Below are 10,383 nucleotides of genomic sequence, written 5' to 3'. Positions count from 1 at the left end.
ACATGGCACCCCATGGGATAAAAAATCACTGGGGATCTGGGTTGGTGAAATTGATTTCTCTTTTCCTCTTATCACTGGGCATTCACTTCCTTCTTCCCTCTCATTTCAACTGCTAGTTGCACAGAAAAGGCCAGCATGGACATCTGAGGACAGACAGCACAGGAGTACAGGAACTAATGCAAATTGCATGTGAATGACATCCCCACACAGGCCACTACTGATCACACTCACCCTCCTGTTACACACACCTGCTTGGGACTATCCTTCCTGGAGGCTGCTGGAACTTCTGGAGCCACCTGCAGCACTTCTGATGCATTTCCTAGGTGGTGATTTCCCAGCCCCGACGCTGGTGACAGCTGTGGGTCTTACTCCACCACAGCCAGAGCCGAATGTGTCTGCCACTGCATCAGGGGAAGGAGAGGGAGTTGGGGGTGGTCACCAGCTTCCCAGGCCTCACTTTCCCCACTTATAAATGAGCGGCTGGAACTTTTAAGTTTCCTTGGACCATTTAATTCAGCCCTCCCAGATCTGATGGCCTCACGGTAGGAATGCCCTTCCTCCAAGGGAATTACAGTGAAAACAACCGACTCCATTTCAACATCCCTCAGCCCCATGAAAATGGGCCCCACCTCCTTCTGCTAATTTTGGCTTGGGGCCCTCCTGGACCTGCAGCAGAGCTTCCCTTGCTTGGCTGAGCAGTTGTTAAATGAGCTGCCTTCTAGCCAAGCATAGCACATGAGCCCACTGGCTTATCTATTAGGAAAGAATGTCTAAGAGAAAACAGGGTCTCAATGCAAAACCGCATTATAAAGTAAAAAATTATTTGTGTATATATACACAAGTACACATGGTATTATCACTTGGGCAGAATTTTAACTACAGAGCTCTCAAACATTGCACACCATCGTTTTATAAATATGTTCTGGAGGGGCTGGGGGAATCCATGTGGTGAACCTGAATAATGATTATTTATTTATGAAGAGACAGGATCTTGCTCTTTCTCCCGGGCTGGAGTGCAGTGGTATGATCATGGATCATTGCAGTCTCGAACTCCTGGGCTCAAGCAATTCTCCTGCCTCGGCATCCTGTGTAGCTGGGACCACAGGCATGCGCCACCCCACTCCCGGCTAATTTTTAAAATTTTTTGTAGAGACAAGGTCTCGCTATATTGCCCAAGCTGGTCTCGAACTCCTGAGCTCAAGGGATCCTCCTACCTCAGCCTCCCAGAGTGCTAGGATTGCAAGCATGAGCCACCACGCCCAGTCTGAATCATGATTCTTATATTCTTTTAAGAAGCTTTGGCACCTGCAAGAGAAACGAGGTTGAAGCAGTGTTGCAGTGTTGGTATTGCTGTGGTGTAACTTTGTTCTAGGTAAGCCATAGGACGTTCTTATTTGAAGAATGCCCGACACGCTTTTCCTAATCTCCCTTCAGAGCAAAACCTATCTGTACCAGGGCAAGCCCACTGCTGCTCCATCAGAATTTGGGGAAAAAGGAATATTCACAACAGACAGAAAGAAGCAGCCACCTGTCTGTTCTCCAAGTTGCTATCATTTGGGTTTCATTTTCTTTACAAGGGTCCTGCTTTTTTTTCAGTTTTATGGATACAGTGTTGTGTGGGAGGCTAGGGTTGGGGGGAATTTTAAAATGGTCTTAAGCCTCTGAGCTTGGCCTCTTGTGATTCTGGGTCTGGCCCATGATGAGGTCCAGGCCCAGCCACTCCCCGCGTCAAGGCCCAGAGAACATGAAGAGAATGTCATGTGTGCCAAGGGGCCTATTTGACCACTGGGGGCCCAATGTTCTAAAGTCCTTTGATTAGGGTGGAACGTTTCACAAGACCCAGAATCCCACAGGCTTTGCTGTCCAGTCAAACTCAAACAGACACGGCTCAATACATGTGACCTAGGCGACTCACACTTAGGATGCCCTGGCTGTTTACATCCAAACGGACTGCAATATCTGGGTGGCTGCCCTCAGCCAGAGACGATCTCTGGCTCGCAGCCCCAAGAGAACCTCTCACATGACATTTTTAGAGATCTCACATGATTGATTCCTGTGTCAACCTACTTGACTGATGTATAGACACCTAGGAAAGCTTTACTCCGTGCAGGGTAGAGATAGCTTTTATCATTGGCACACTGATTACTATGCAATTTCTGATCACTTTTATCATAGTGTATCAGATCTTGGCTAGAATCATAATCCTATTATGTTGTTTCTTTGGAAAACTTATACCCAGTTTTTATCATATGAACTTCCCAGTACCTCTATTTCAGCAACAAAACATAACAATCTGAAGAGATCGTTGTAAATCTCTGGCTATTTCAATACAGCCAATGACAAGTGAAATGTCTGAGCAAATGTATTGTGGAAGGATCTTCTCCTCTGTAAGTTCACCATGACAGGCACATGCTTGCCAGGGCCCCCCGAGACCCAGGGGAACCCGCTACTGTTCCCACAACCAACCATCACAGGGCACCTGCCGTGTGAGATAAAGCCAACACTGCCAGACAGCAGAGGCTCTCCCTGCTACTGCCAAACAGGGATCCTGAGGCCTCCTTACTTAGCCGCTTCCCTTTACCCTCTTTGGATGGAACTCAAATAGAGTACAGCGATGATTTCACGCCTGTCTCTCTCAGCTTCCCTGCTGGAAGGTGCTCTGCATTTGCAATTCCCTCCCCTAATAGCCTCCTCTCCACCTCTGACAGCTTCAAACTCCCATCCATCACTGAAACAATCAAACTGAATGGCACAGTAGCCTCTTGGGGCTGGCCTTGTTGGGGGACTATGCTTCACACGGGGTCCATGGAGAGTGGAACGTCTCAGATGGGAGGGCTTCTCGGGTTAGTCCTGAGAATAGCCCTCATCTCTCCCACTCACATTCCTTTGGCTGGAATATAATCACAAGGCCATATCTCACTGCAAAAGAGGCTGGGAAATATGGCCAGGTTTCTCCCAAGAATAAGAGGAGACAGGCTTATGGGGCAGGCAGCTAACCTCTGCTATCCTTTCCTGACACATTTCACCTTCCTTATTCCACTCTAACAGGTCTCCTCATAAGAAAACTTGATTTCGATGTCTTCCACTCTTAGGGTAAAAGGGAGGTAGCTTACAAGGACCAAAATCCATGAAGCCAGTAGCTGGGTGTGATGGTGCATGCCTGTGGTCCCAGCTACTTTAGAGGCTGAGGTGGAAGGATCGCTTGAGCCCAGGAGGCCAAGGCTGCAATGAGCTAGGATCACACCACTGCACTCCAGCCTGGGCTATAGAATGAGACCCTGTCTGATTAAAAAAAAAAAAAAAAAGAGGAAACCTACACTGGACACTCAAACAGAATGAAATCTCCTAGTAAATGTGAACTGGAAGAGTTAGGATTCGGGTAAGGGACTCACCTCTGTGTCACCTGAATGGCCAGTGGGCTGGAGCATTGAGACAGAGACTGGAATAATGATCCGGTTTGTCCAGGGCTTTCCCGTGCAATAGTTCCAGCCTATCCCAGTCCCAGTCTAACCCAGTCTCATTCTGTGGAGGGCCCTGCAAACCTCCCTCCCCACCACAGGCTTCTTCCCTCCTGCAGCACAGAATGTGGGTCTGGTCTACACTTCTCTTGCTGTTCTAAGCCCTCTGAGTAGCACTGGGACCCAATCAAGTTGCCTCAGCTTTGCCAGCCCCTTCCTGAGGGGTGGGCCCTGCTGCTGTCCTCTTGGCTGAGAATCCATAACCTTCTTCAGCTGAACCTTTGTGTCCAGCCCCGTGAAGCCACCTGAACTTGATTCCTGCCTGGAGATGCCAAATGCTGGGCCCCACCCACCAAACATGGCAATGACTCAGATTGAGCCAAGTTTTTCAGAACCTGGAGATACTGACAGCTGGTTGGCATCTGGTGGGGTCAGCCTGGCCATTGCCTCTTTTATATGTGGTTTACCTCCTTCCCTTGAACGTTCTGCCCCTGAGGTCATTAGAACCTCAGAGCTGAGTCCATGTGAAGATTGGCCCAGAAAGTTGGAAACTTCTTCTCTTGGTAGGGGTTTGGGCCTGGGCTGGAGACAAGAGCATCTCTCTCTCCGTTTTTTTGTTTTGTTTTGTTTGTTTTTTAATTTGAGACAGAATTTCACTCTTTTCACCCAGGCTGGAGTGCAGTGGCGTGATCTCAACTCACTACAACTTCCACCTGCCAGGTTCAAGCTATTCTCCTGCCTCAGTCTCCCAAGTAGCTAGGATTACAGGACCCCACCACTATGCCTGGCTAATTTTTCTTTGTATTTTTAGTAGAGATGGGGTTTTACCCTGTTGGCCAAGCTGGTCTTGAACTCAGAGGTTAACTTTTCTGAAGTCACAGCTAAATGGGGGAGCCATGGCTACACAGCCAGCACATTTGACCTGCACCCCAGACTCTCCCCCAAGGGGCACACACCCTCCACCTTCCTTGCTTGGGGAGTAGAGGGGTGGGCTGTGTTGACCGCTGCACCCCGTGACAGCATTTCCCACCTGACATTTGTAAAATTGTGGTTTAAAAAAATGGGTAAATAGACATGATCCCTGCTTTCCCAGGCCATGCCCCACTGCCGGAGGGCCATCTGCATAGTGCAGACGGAGGGACTCCAACCTTTCCCCCGATAACTCAGCTGGCCTGAGGTGGGCCCTGGAATAGCAGCCTTGGGAAATGAGCCTGGGCTGTAACATCACACAGCCCTGCTCTAAACTCCAGGTCCTTGCCATACCAGTTACATGGCCTTGGGCAGGTTTCTTAACCTCTCTGAACTTGTTTCCTCATTTGTAAAATGGGATATTATACAGTACCTACCCCATAGGGTTTTAACATTTTATTTCTAAGAATTAAATAAGGCAAAGCATGTAAAGGGTGTGACACATGCACCTTGTGAACCGTAATTGTTCCCAAAGGCCTCTAGTTCTTGGGGACGATACCTTCCAGTCCTTACTCCTGTCCCAGGACCTCTCAGGGTAGGCACAGATACCAGTGATTCCCTTTTTTAATGGCTCCACTTCCACCCCCAGGGCTCTGGACCCAGTTCAGTAGTATGTTGGGGTGGGAGTTGGGGGGTGGAGGAGGCTTCAGGGACAGGTGCTCATGTGGCGGTCCCTGCATTGTTCCTGAAGCTAGCTTTTTCAGAGGCACTCATCACATATGGTGTGTACCCAACCCACTCCCTCCTTCCCCCCTCCATGAATACTTGAAATAAATAAAATATTGAGAGGAAATTAATCATGTATCTACCAAGCTATTGGTATGAAATACTTGCTGAAGAAAATTATATGAAGCAGAACAGAAAAGACCAAAACAGTTATACAAAACAAAAGGAATTTAGTAATTTGAAAGGTAAGAGGATCAAAATCAGAGATAATATACGTATTAGGCTAATGGGAAGAAAAATAGTCAAATTAGGTACATAATATTAACTCAATACTTAGTTGTAAAGGAATCAAGTAGAATTGTTTCTATTTAAGACTAGCTATTAAAACAGCACTTAAACAGGGGGAAGGCGGTGGAATAAATGAAAGATACAAGCAGCAGTAGCTTAGAATGCAAGGGTTCACCCTTCCTCTCCCCCACCGGCAAAAAGGGCTCTTTAGGTTGAAGGAAGCAGGTCTGGCTGCCCAGTACTGAGTGTTTGCCCCTAGGGGGCGCCCAAGAACAGAGGCTCTCGCCAAGGGATCCAAGTGTTCCAGAAATATCCCAGTGACCTGCCCCAGCTGCTCCCCTGCTTTCCCTGCCAGCATAGGGATTTAGAGCAGAACTTTTCCCTCGGGCAGAAATGGCCTCACGAGGCACAGGCGACTTCACAGGTCATGTCCAAACCCACACAATCATCAGCAGTAAATCATTTTTATCCAACCGTTCATTCAGTCAACATACACCGACTGCCCCTCCTTGCCAGGCACGGCAACCCACACTTACAACAGAGGATGTGGAAACAGATTTAGGTTACAAGCTGAATAAAACAGTTCAGAGCAGGGAGCAGGAATAAAGGGAACGAGCTCCTCACCGCAGACACCCTACCTTTCAGGGTGGGCAGGTGCTAAGAGCTGCCCCTCCGTCCAACGGGACATGGCCTGTGGCTCGGCAGTGTCCACAAAATGAACAAAGTGCAGCCTAGCTGGGGGTCCTGCGGTCCTTGAGGATGATCTCAACCCACGCAGCTGATGGAGCCTTCCGAGGACACAGGTGCCGTCCGCGTACTGCCCTCAGAGCACAGCCCTGGTCTCCAGTTCACAGTGCCCCCTACAGGGAGAGGAGAAAACCTTCCTTTCTCTGAAGAAATGGAAGGAAGGCTAGTTGAGCGTCTTCTGTAGGTCTGGGATGAGGTTGAGTGCTTTATAGACACGAGGCAGGATAAGCTTGTTAGGTAGGAATTTGTGTTTTTTTCCCCAAAGCCCTAGGCGGGAGTAGGACCTCAGAGAGGAGCAGCCATGTGGGGATCCCAGATTCTCAGAACATCCTCCGTCAATGGGGTGGCTCATCCATGGCAGAGCTGGCTGACCTGAAGTGACCCTAAGGACTGGAAACGGGTGTCTCGGTGGTGAGCAGTGCAGATAGGCCCAAGGCAAGACCCAGGCTCTTGTTCTTTCTCTACTGTCTGTGAGTATGTGTATAAGAGAGAGTGTGTGTGTTGGGGGAACAGCCCTGAAAAAAGAGGGGCTCTAATTTCTTCCTTGCTTGGCAGGGTGAGCGCTCAGAGTGAAAGCTAAGTTGCTTTACTTGTTATCAAGGTAGCAGAATAACTGGGATTATCATACATTGGGGTAGGAGTAGAAAATGAGACAGCCACTCTAGAAAAGAAAGTGTTTCCTGCACACTGGAGTTTGTAAAGTGCATCATATTCATGACAAGGAATCCTCATCATACCATAATGCCATTGTCAAATAGCTATGATGACTCTCATCTTGTAGATGAAGAATCAAAGCTCAGAGAAAATCACTCAAGCTGGCCGCAGGGCTGTTTCCACCGCGCCTGCTCCGATGATTGGCAGGGGTACTGCGGCCACGGCCCGAAACTTTAGCAAAAGCACTGTGGGAAACGCAGCTCCCACATTGGGAATGCAGATCTGGTGGTTCTGGGAGAAAAGGTGTGGATTGTAGGAAAGTGAAAGTTGTCTGTCTATAAAGAAGGATTCCTTGAGCCTGGGTAAAAATGACATTCCCATGCTCTGGGATAGGAAAAGAGCGGGTGGGAGTTTCCCTGAACCATATGGCTTCCTGTAGCTCATGCAAACCAAGTGTTTGTTCCTGGGCCACTTAGGAAGCCTGCTCCTCCCTCACTCTTGGTTCCTTTGACCCTTGCCTAGATTTCCTGGCACAGCCACCAATGTAACTCACACACTGGGCGCCAAGGCTGTCTTCCCCTACTCTCACCATCGGCCCTCTGTGTCTCGTCCAAGCCATCTCCTTCATTCGTGTATTTAAGGTCTCTATGTACCAGGCAGAGCACTGCATAGGAGCTGCGATCCAAAGATAATAATAATAGCAAATGCTACTGTATTAGTCAGAGTTCTCTAGAGGGACAGAACTAATAGGATAGATGTATATATAAAGGGGAGTTTATTAAGGAGTATTGACTCACACGATCACAAGGTGAGGTCCCACAATAGACCATCTGCAAGCTGAGGAAAAAGGAGGCCAGTCCAAATCCCAAAGCTGAGGAACTTGGGAGTCCGATGTTCGAGGGCAGGAAGCATCCAGCACAGGAGAACGATGTAGGTTGAGGCTAAGCCAGTCTAGTTTTTCCGTGTTCTTCTGCCTGCATTTATTCTGGCCGTGCTGGCAGCTGATTAGATTCTGCCTACCCAGATTGAGGGTGGGTCTGTCTTTCCCAGTTCCGCTGACTCAAATGTCAATCTCCTCTGGCAACACCCTCACAGACACACCCAGGATCAATACTTTGTATCCTTCAATCCAATCAAGTCAACACTCGATATTAACCATCACAGCTACTAATGATAACCATAATGCTTGCCATTTATTGAAAGGTTTTGTTGGGCTTGGGAGGGGCGAGTGCTTTGTGACTTTGGCACTGTCCCTACTGTCAAGGAGCTCACAGTCAGGAAGGAAAGAAACGCAGGTGGAATTTCAGCCTGGAGTCCCAAGTGCTGCCCTCAGGGAGTGCTGGGCCTGAGCTGGGTTGAGGCTATAGGGCCCTTCCTGGAGACACTTGAGGGAGACGCCTGGGGGAGTGGCCAAATGAAAAGATCACTGGCAAGGCAGCATCTTCCAGGTCAGGATTGTCAGGTTCTCTTCTGTCCCCAGAGAGTGATCCTGGGAGGCCCTGGCACAAGCAGGACCTGCTTCTGGGAGGAAGTTATCTGAGGCCATTGCTGCACGAGAGAATACTGTGGCAGGACATTTTTGTGGCCGCATTAACAATTTTCCCCTCTTTCCCTTTTGCCCATTCAGAGGGGCCATTTGCCCTTCCATCAGGGAAGGGTGAGAAGGGGTGGGGGGTAGGAAAAAAGAGAGCCTTCCAGACTGTGTTCCTGAAAGTCTTCGCCCTTAGGCCAACAGAGAGGGCTCTGGGCCTAAACAGCATGTTTGATGCTGTGGAGAGAGAGACAACACAAGCAAGCTGTTTTTGGTTCCCCAGAGAAAGTGCCTTGGCCTCCAGTCCTGCGCTTTATTTTTGTTTTACTTGTTTACTTATTTATTTATTTATTATTTTATTTATAAATAAATAAATTATTTATTTATTTTAGAGACCACTTGTCTCCCAGGCTGGAGTACAGTGGTACAATCACAACTCACTGCAGCCTTAACCTCCCATGCTCAAGCAATCCTCCTGTCTCAGCCTCCTGAGTAGCTGGGACTACAGACATGCACCACCAAGCCCGGCTAATTTTTAATTTTTATAGAGATGAAGCCTCTCTATGTTGCCTAGGCTGGTTTCAAATTCCTGGGCACAAACAACCCTCCCGCCTCGGTTTCTCAAAGTGCTGGGGCTATAGCTGCATGCCACTGTGCCCAGCCCAGTCCTGTGCTTAATTTTGTTTTTGTTTTTTTTTTTTTTCTTTTTTTTTTTTTTTTTTTTTGAGACAGACTCTCGCTCTGTCGCCCGGGCTGGAGTGCAGTGGCGCAATCTCGGCTCACTGCAAGCTCCGCCTCCCAGGTTCACGCCATTCTCCTGCCTCAGCCTCCGAGTAGCTGGGACTACAGGCGCCCGCCACCGCGCCCGGCTAATTTTTTGTATTTTTTAGTAGAGACGGGGTTTCACCGTGGTCTCGATCTCCTGACCTCGTGATCCGCCCGCCTCGGCCTCCCAAAGTGCTGGGATTACAAGCGTGAGCCACCGCGCCCGGCCTAAATTTTGGAGTCAGAGCCTAGACTGGGCGTGGGGGCCTCTGACCGTGCGGAAGCAGAACTTGTTGGGGCCATCACCTCCCAACCTCATGTTTTTCAGTGTCCTAAGCTTGAATACTGTCTCACCTCTGCCTGCGGTGTAGTCCTGAGCATGCTGTTTCACTTCTCTGAGCCACGGTTTCTCCCCTGTGAGCCAGGGAAAACGACAGCCCTCTCCCTCATGTCACGTGGTTGCTGTGAAGAGGGGTAGGGGGTGACTCTAGCAAAGCCTGGTCCACAATTTCCAGCTTCTTCTCCCTCCTCACCCCCTTCTTCCCCATCCTTCCTTTCTGCCCCTTGCTCCTCTGACCCTGAGGACCCAAGGGGTCTAGCCTCACCCTGCCCTCTGCTACCCTACTCCCTTTCTCCCGCAGCAGCCAGCCTCAAGGATGGGTTCCTTCCCTCCCCGATCTGCTTATTAATTACCAGATCCATGTTGCCTTCCTCCTAAGTTGCAGGAGGACCTCTGAAGATGCTCTGAAAAATCAACTCACAAAAGGCAGATTAATTGGAGGAAAGTCATACAAATTTATTTAACATGTGTCCCCGGGAGCCTTCAGAATGAAGACCCAAAGAAAGAGGGAGAAATTGTTCATTTTTATGCTTAGGTTCAACAAAGTGTGGGCAGCTGTGTAGAAATATGATTGGACAAAAGGGTCTGATCTAATGTGAATAGACTGAATGGGGAAACCCAGCCAGGCCTGTGGGTCTGGATTCTTCTTGGCCCCTCTGAGCATGAAGTCCTTCCTTCTGGGCATGGAGCAGGGCCCTCTCTGGAATGGGGGTTTCATGACCTACAGTCAAACGATGATCCCTTCGGATCATTTCTTTAGAGCCAGTTTCTACACAGCAAGGGAAGGGCAAGTTAGAGTAATATTTTTAGGTTTTATGGCTGGCTTTGGCGAAAAGGGGTTCTAGTTCCTATGGCTGGCCTTGGAGAGAGTGGGGCTGAGAGACAGGAAGGCAAGAGAAGGTCAGAGAAAAACTTGTGCTTCTGGGGCCTTCATTTTGGGACACTGTTTTCTGAGCCCCCACACA

The sequence above is a fragment of the Symphalangus syndactylus genome, chromosome 12, assembly GCF_028878055.3.
Source record: "Symphalangus syndactylus isolate Jambi chromosome 12, NHGRI_mSymSyn1-v2.1_pri, whole genome shotgun sequence".
NCBI classification, from domain to species: Eukaryota; Metazoa; Chordata; class Mammalia; order Primates; family Hylobatidae; genus Symphalangus; species Symphalangus syndactylus.
The sequence above is the reverse complement of the archived record's forward strand: the minus strand, read 5'-3'. Positions refer to the sequence as shown.